Genomic DNA, 8,219 nt, shown 5'->3' with positions numbered 1-8,219 from the left:
ATGACTTGCCCGAGGAGCCGCAGCTGACAGGTGGTTGAGCCAGGATTTGAAACCAGTTCCATCTGACCCCAGTGCCTGGACCCTCTTGCTGCACCACAAGGGCAGGGATTATCGTGTTCCTTGCTGCAGTCCCGCCTGGTACGTGATAAACACTCTATCTATCTATCTATCTATCTATCTATCTATCTATCTATCTATCTAGAGAGAGAAAGAGTGAGAGTCTCACTCTGTCGCCCAGGCTGGTGGAGCACAGCAGCGAGATCTCAGCTCCCTGCAGCCTCCGCCTCCCGGGTTCAAGCGACTCTCCTGCCTCAGTCTCCCAAGTAGCTGAGATTACAGGCACCTGCCACCATGCCCCGCTCATTTTTGTATTGTTTTTTAGTAGAGGTGGGGTTTTGCCATGTTGCCCAGGCTGGTCTTGAACTCTGACCTCAGGCATTAGCCTCCCAAAGTGCTGGGATTACAGGCGTGAACCACCATGCCTGGCCTCAATCAGTATTTGTGTTGAGAATGAAAGAGTAAATGGATCCCCAGCTTTGAGTATCTTCTTCTCCTTCTCCAAAGGAAAAATGAATCTATGGTGGTAAGAAAAAGCAAAAAGAAGAAAAGGAATGAGCATTTCTTAAATACCTGCTATGTGCCCAGTGCTTTGAGATATATTACCTCATTTAAGGCTCCCTCCAACCTGGGAGGAGTGTGTTCCTGCCCCATTTTGTGGATGAGGGCGCTGAGGCTTGGAGAGGTGAAGCAATGCTCTTGAGGTCACACAGCAAAGACTATAAAAGCCAGAATTTACAACCAACCTCTGAGACTGTGAATTCCTCTTCAGTGTGTTTTTCTGGGAGTTTATGACTTGCAGGTGTAGCGCTCTTTTTTTTTTTTTTTTTGAGATAGAGTTTCGTTCTGTTGCCAGGCTGGAGTGCAGTGGCAAGATCTCGATTCACTGCAACCTCTGCGTCCCGGGTTCAAGCGATTCTCCTGCCTCAGCCTCCCAAATACCTGGGACTACAGGCATGTGCCACCACACCCAGCTAATTTTTGTATTTTTAGTAGAGACAGGGTTTTGCCATGTTGGCCAGGATGGTCTCCATCTCTTGACTCATGATCTGCCCTGCTTGGCCTCCCAAAGTGCTGGGATTACAGGCATAAGCCACCATGCCTGGCCAGGTATGGCTCTTAAAATAGGCCTGAGTCTGGGCACAGTGGCTCACACCTGTAATCCCAGCACTGTGGGAGGCCAAGGCAGGCGTATCACTTGAGGTCGGGAGTTCGAGACCAGCCTGGGCAAATGGTGAAACCCCCGTCTCCACCAAAAGATACAAAAATTAGGTATGGTAGTGCTTGCCTGTAGTCCCAGCTACTTGGGAGGCTGAGGCAGGAGAATCACTCGAACCCAGGAGGTGGAACCTGGGAGGAGGAATCACTTTCCCGGGAAGTTGCAGTGAGCTGAGATCATGCCACTGCCCTCCAGCCTGGGCAACAGAGCAAGACTCAGTCTCAAAAAAAATAAATAAATAAAAAAAGAGGCCTGCAAATGTGAACCAGATGGGTTCACATACAAAGAATTTGGTGATATGAAATATTCAATGACAGGTCAATGACTACAGTGTGCATGGGGCTGAGGGGAAGCCCTGGTCGGAATCCTCAGGCTGAGGGCTGCTCCTGGACTTGGGACTTTGGGTGTCCTAGTGTGGGAGGAGAAAACAAGAATGGAGAAGAGGGTGACGCCATGGGAGCCACTAAACCCAATTCCATTTGATGCCATCACTTAATTAGCAGGTATCATTACGAAGATATGACATTTCAACACCAACCAGTCCAGGTTCTCTCTTCACACCCCAGCCCACCTGAAGACAAGGCCGCAGAAGTAGACAGGTATGCTCAGAGACCCCGGGGCTACGAGGCTGCCTCTCAGAGCCCCAGCTTTGTGTTTTAATAATAACAGGGCCAGGTGAGGTCACTCACACTGTAATCCTAATGCTTTGTTTGGGATGCCAAGGAGGATCACTTGAGCCCAGGAGTTTAAGTCTAGCCTGGGCAATATAGAGAGACCCCATCTCCACCAAAATTTTTTTAAAAAATTAGCCGGGGGTGATGGTGCACACCTGTGATCCCAGCTGCTTGGGACATGGAGGTGGGAGGATTGCTTGAGCCTAGGAGGTCAAGGTTGCAGTGACCCATGGCCGAGCCACTGCACCCCAGCCAGGGCAACAAATGAGATCCTTTCTATAAATAAATAAATAAATAAATAAAAATAATCATTTTCTGAGACAGTTTTGCCCTTGTTGCCCAGGCTGGAGAGCAATAGCGTGATCTCAGTTCACTGCAACCCCCGCCTCCTGGGTTCAAGCAATTCTCCTGTCTCAGCATTTCCAGTGGCTGGAATTATAGACGCCCATCACCACACCCAGCTAATTTTTGGATTTTTAGTACAGACTGGGTTTCGCCATGTTGGCCAGGCTGGTCTTGAACTCCTGACTTCAGGTGATCCACCTTCCTTGGTCTCTCAAAGTGCTGGGATTATAGGCATGAGCCACTGCACTAGGCCCCCTCAAAAAAGTAATTCTTGAACCTTGAACCATACCATTACATCAGCTGCAGAGCTGTAGTGAATTCCTATAATTTGATGTTGCCTGGGCAACCATTCGAATATTTTAGACATTCTCATATAAAAAGCAGGTCTCAGTCAACTCTTGACATAGTTTCCCTTCTCCACCTCCTCCCAGTCCCTCAGGGTGGTCAACCCAGGAATCTGTCATATGCAACTGCCTCCTGCTGACCCCCTCCCTGTGGGACAGCTGGAGACAATCTACCTGACTTACCCCACTGACCCCACACCCTGCCTGGATGGCACAGTGATGCTGCAGTGACTAGGCACAGTGTGACCTCCTGGGACTCATGCCCACTTGCGCTAAACCCAACAATTAGAACTCCCCAAGGGACACCTGCTAGGGAACACCCTGGACTTCAATAAAAAAAAGACTGGGTCCTTTTTTTTTTTTTTTGAGACAGAATCTCGCTCTGTTGCCCAGGCTGGAGTGCAGTAGCAAAATCTCGGCTCACTGGAACCTCCACTTCCTGGGTTCAAGCAATTCTGCTTCAGCCTCCCAGAGCAGCTGAGATTACAGGCACCCACCACTACACCTGGCTAATTTTTGTATTTTTAGTAGAGATGGGATTCCACCGTATTGGCAAGGCTGGTCTTGATCTCCTGACTTAAAGTGATCCACCCATCTCAGCCTCCTAAAGTGCTGGGATTACAGGCATGAGCCACTGTGCCTGGCCTCCAATAAAGTCTTTAGCCCATTTATATATATCTCTCTCTCATCCCACTGGTTGAGCACACATGTCCCAAATAGCTTCCCATTCCCATTGGCCCTGCAAGCCCTGCTGCCCTGTGCTCTCTGGGATCTGTGAGCAATAAACTGCTTCTGCCGTTTTTTGTTGAGTTGCCTCCTGTGTCTCACTTGACCAACACACCCGAACCCAGTGCTCACTCCTCCCCGTCAGGGCTCTCCTAGAGAGTGGCTGTTTGGTTGGGATACACTGGACACAGATGACACAAGAGCCACAAGGGCAGCAGCCCATCTCAACATGTTTTCTGTGAGGACACCTGGTCACAGGTCATGGGACACTTCGGCATTAGGCAAGACACCAGGAGGAAGAAGGATGCTGTGGAAGACACATGATAAGCATCCATCACTGCCTTCCCCAGCGCCCCATCAGAACAGGGCTATACCCATTCTCTGGAGAGAGACCCTCAAGACCACGTTAGAGGAAAACCACGACAGGAACTGATGTAGAAACTTCCTCCCTACAGGTACTGAGTTCCCTCTGGGGGCTGGGTCTAAGACAAACCCTTGGTGACAAGTTCACCTGCTGGATCTGACATTCACAATTTTTTTTTTAGGAGTTTTGCTCTTGTTACCCAGGCTGGAGTGCAGTGTTGTGAGCTTGGCTCACTGCAAACTCTACCTCCTAAATCAAGTGACTCTCCTGTCTCAGCCTCCTGAGTAGCTGGGATTACAGTTGCCCACCACCATGCCTGGTTAATTTTGTATTTTTAGTAGAGACAGGGTTTCACCATGTTGGCTAGGCTGGTCTCCTGACCTCAGGTGATCCATACACCTTGGCCTCCCAAAGTTCTGGGCTTATAGAGGTGAGCCACCGCACCCGGCCTGATGCTCAGGATTTAAGACCCATGGGTCCCAGCTCGCTGGAGCTCACCTCACCCAAAGCCCTTGCTCTACAGAGGAGGAACGGGGGCTCAGAGATGGGGAGCGTGTGCCTAAACGAGGTAAGTGGCAGAACCAGCATGACAGTGAAAGCAGCTGGTAGCCTCCATGTGTAGAGGTAGAAACCAAAGCCACAGAGAGGAGGCGACTCAGCCAACACCTGCTTACCAGTTACTGGACCTTGAATGTCCTGTTCCTGGGGTGACCCCACCCTCACAGTGGCTCTATGAGTGTGAGTTAGAGTAACCCCAGTTTTCAAACTGGAAAACTGAGGCTTAGAGTAGTTGAGCAGAGTGCTCTGATGGTCTTTACAATGCATCAGAGTTCCCAGCCCAAATCCCACACCAGTTCCCTTCTGCTGGGGTGTCAGGTATGGGGCACAGTCCACCAAAATGGGGCATCAGGCCAGCCCTGTGTTTTCTGTGACGTTTCTGCCCGCAGGCAGCCCTGGCCATTCCTGGATGACAGAGAGCCTCTGCTTCCTAACTTCCAAAGTTCAAGGTGACTGGTAGACCGTCTCAGAGCAGTTCCGTCATCTGCTCAGCCCTGAACCTCCCATGGCTCTCGGCACGAAGCCCATACCACTGGGCCCAGCCTGGTCTGGTCCTCTGCTAACATCACTGGCCACACTGGCCATTTCTTTAACTCTCACCACCACCATTTCTGCTATGCCGTTCCCTCTGTCCAGAACACCCGTCCCCTCTGCTAACTCCTACTCAGACTTCAGGATCCCAATGTAAAGGTCCCTTCCTTTGAGAAGCCCTCCTGATTCCCTCTGACCAGGCGACTTGATCTCAGGACATACGTATTTTTCTTCCATAGCATTCATCGTAGCATTAAATAAATGATTTTTTTTTTTTTTTTGAGATAGAGTCTCACTCTGTTGTCCCGGCTGGAGTGCAGTGGTACCATTTCAGCTAACAGCAAACTCCACCTCCTGGGTTCAAGCGATTGTCATGCCTCGGCCTCCTGAGTAGTTGGGAGTATACGCATATACCACCACACCTGGCTAATTTTTGTATTTTTAGTAGAGATGAGGTTTCACCATGTTGGCCAGGCTGGTGCCTCCCAAAGTGCTGGGATCACAGGCATGAGCCACCACACCCAGCCATGATTTTTTTTTTCTGTGAGACAGAGTCTCACTCTGTCACCTGGTGCCAGGCTGGAGTGGAGTGGTGTGATCTCGGCTCACTGCAACCTCCGACTCCCAGGTTCAAGGGATTCTCCTGCCTCGGCCTCCGGAGTAGCTGGAACTATAGGTGCATGCCACCACACCCAGCTAATTTTTTGTATTTTTTGGTAGAGACAGGATTTCACTATGTTGGCCTGAATGGTCTTGATCTCTTGACCTCGTGATCCGCCCGCCTTGGCTTCCCAAAGTGCTGGGATTACAGGCGTGAGCCACTGCGCCTGGCCGATTTTTTTTTAATGAACACCTCCACTAGTCTGTGAACTTCATGAGAGCAGGGACTTTGCTGTCTCATCTCCTGCTGTGTGTCCCAGCCTCTCCCATGCTGATTGGAACACAGTAGGTGCTTAATAAATAGTGAATAAATGAATGAAACTATAGTTAGTGGTGCTAGGCGTGATGGTTCATGCCTGTAATCCCAGCACTTTGGGAGGCTGAGGCCTCTAAAAGAGGTGGATCACCTGAGGTCAGGAGTTCGAGACCAGCCTGGCCAACATGGTGAAACCCCGTCTCTACTAAAAATATAAAAATTAGCTGGGCGTGGTGGCACCCACCTGTAATCCCAGCTACTCGTGAGGCTGAGTCAGGAGAATCTCTTGAACCCAGGAGGCAGAGGTTGCAGTGAGTTGAGATCCACCATTGCACTCTAGCCTGGGTGACAAGAGTGAAACTCTGTCCTCCCATCCCCTAAAAAAGAAACTATAGTCAGTGGGGCACTACCCTAAGTGCTCTCATAGTCGGGATGCAGGCGAATGGTTGGAGGGCCACACCTCTGCCAGAGAGGTCTGTCACAGAACCTGGACTATAAACTGGACTGGGTAAAATTAATGCTGGTGTGGTGATGGGCACCTATAGTTCCAGCTACTTGGAGGCAGAGGTGGGAGGATCATCTGAGCATAGGAGTTTGAGACCAGCCTGGGCAATATAGCAAGACCTCACTTCTTAAAAAAAAAATAAGTGCAGGCTGGGCACTGTGGCTCACGCCTGTAATTCCAGCATTTTGGGAGGTCGAGGGGCGTAGATCACTTGATGTCAGGAGTTCAAGACCAGCCTGGCTAACATGGTGAAACCCCATCTCTACTAAAAATACAAAAATTAGCCGGGTGTGGTGGCAGGCACCTGTAATCTCCTGGAAGGCTGAGGCAGGAGAATTGCTGGAACCTGGGAGGCAGAGGTTGCAGTGAGCTGAGATCGTGCCACTGCACTCTAGCCTGGGCGACAGAGCAAGACTCTGTCTCAAAAAATAAAGATGATAAATAAAATACAAGAAGTGCAATCTCTGTTGAGCAAGCATCTGGGATGTTCCCACACTTCTCTGTGGAATTCCAAGCACCTTTCTTCCCTGAGTAAAGCTTTACCCCTTGGGCCTGCTCCCTTAGGCTCTCTTCTTCTCTACCCTCATTAGAATAACAAGATGCCACGCTGAGCGAGGTGCCTCGCTCCTATAATCCTAGCATTCTGGGAAGCTGAGGTGGGAGGATCATCTGAGATTAGGAGTTTGGAGACCAGCCTGGCAAAATAGTGAACTCTTGTCTGTACTAAAAAAAAGCAAAAATTAGCTGGGCATGGTGACACGTGCCTGTAGTCCCAGCTACTTGGGAGGCTGAGGTGGGAGAATTACTTGAACCCAGGAGGCAGAGGTTGCAGTGAGTCAAGGTCACACCACTGCATTCTAGCCTGGATGACAGAGTGAGACCCTGTCTCTTATGCCGTGAAAATGCCGGAAAAAAAAAAAAAAAAAAAGACCCTGTCTCCAAAAAAACAGAAAGAAGAGAGGCCAGGCACGGTGGCTCACACCTGTAATCCCAGCACTTTGGGAGGCCGAGGTGGGCAGATCACCTAAGGTTGGGAGTTCAAGACCAGCCTGACCAACATGGAGAAACCCTGTGTCTACTAAAACTAGGAAAAATTAGCCAGGCATGGTGGTGCATGCCTGTAATCCCAGTTACTCTGGAGGTTGAGGTGGGAGAATCACTTGAACCTGAAGGCGGAGGTTGCGGTGAGCCGAGATCTTGCATTGCACTCCAGCCTGGGCAACAAGAGTGAAACTCTATCTCAAAAAAAAAGAAAAAAAATACAAACAAACAAAACAGAAAGAAAAAAAAGTTTGGCTTTTTCTCTCTCTCTCTCTCTCTTTGGGACAGGGCCCTGCTCTGTCACCCAGCCTGCAGTACAATGGCACAATCATGGCTCACTGCAGCCTCTATCTCCTGGGCTCAAGCAATCCTCCTGAGTAGCTGGGCCACAGGCACATGCACCCCCATGCCCAGCTAATTTTTAATTTTATTTATTTCTTAGAGACGAGCTATTTCTATGTTGCCCAGGTTGGTTCATTTTTATATTTCCTCAATTTAATGACAATGGTAGTGTCCCATGACACTTCTTAGGACTGTCACATGGTCAGGTTTCCTTAGAACATTTTTTCCATGTGGGACTACAAAGGCCAGGCCCTCTTGGCCCCTGAGGCTTCGTCTGTCGGATGAGGTAGCATTCCCCCTCTTCTCTGTGCTGTTTAAATGGCCAAAATGCTGTTTTATCCAGTAACTGAAAAAATGTCCAAAACTTGGCTATAGCCGGCTTGGCTGTTTCCTGGGATGGCAACCAATGGGCCTGTTGGCGGGTGCACATTCACATTAATTTGGGAGAGGCCGCAGACGGGCCCCGAGAAACAGCAAGGTGGGTTGGCATGGTGGCTCGTAACACCCAGAGGAGTTGGCTCAACAAAGCTCATTTGGCACATTTAGTCCTGCGGAAAACCTGGCAGTTGGGGAGGTGACATCACTGGAATCAATTAC

This window comes from Callithrix jacchus, chromosome 9, assembly GCF_049354715.1.
Source record: "Callithrix jacchus isolate 240 chromosome 9, calJac240_pri, whole genome shotgun sequence".
NCBI lineage: Eukaryota > Metazoa > Chordata > Mammalia > Primates > Cebidae > Callithrix > Callithrix jacchus.
The sequence above is the reverse complement of the archived record's forward strand: the minus strand, read 5'-3'. Positions refer to the sequence as shown.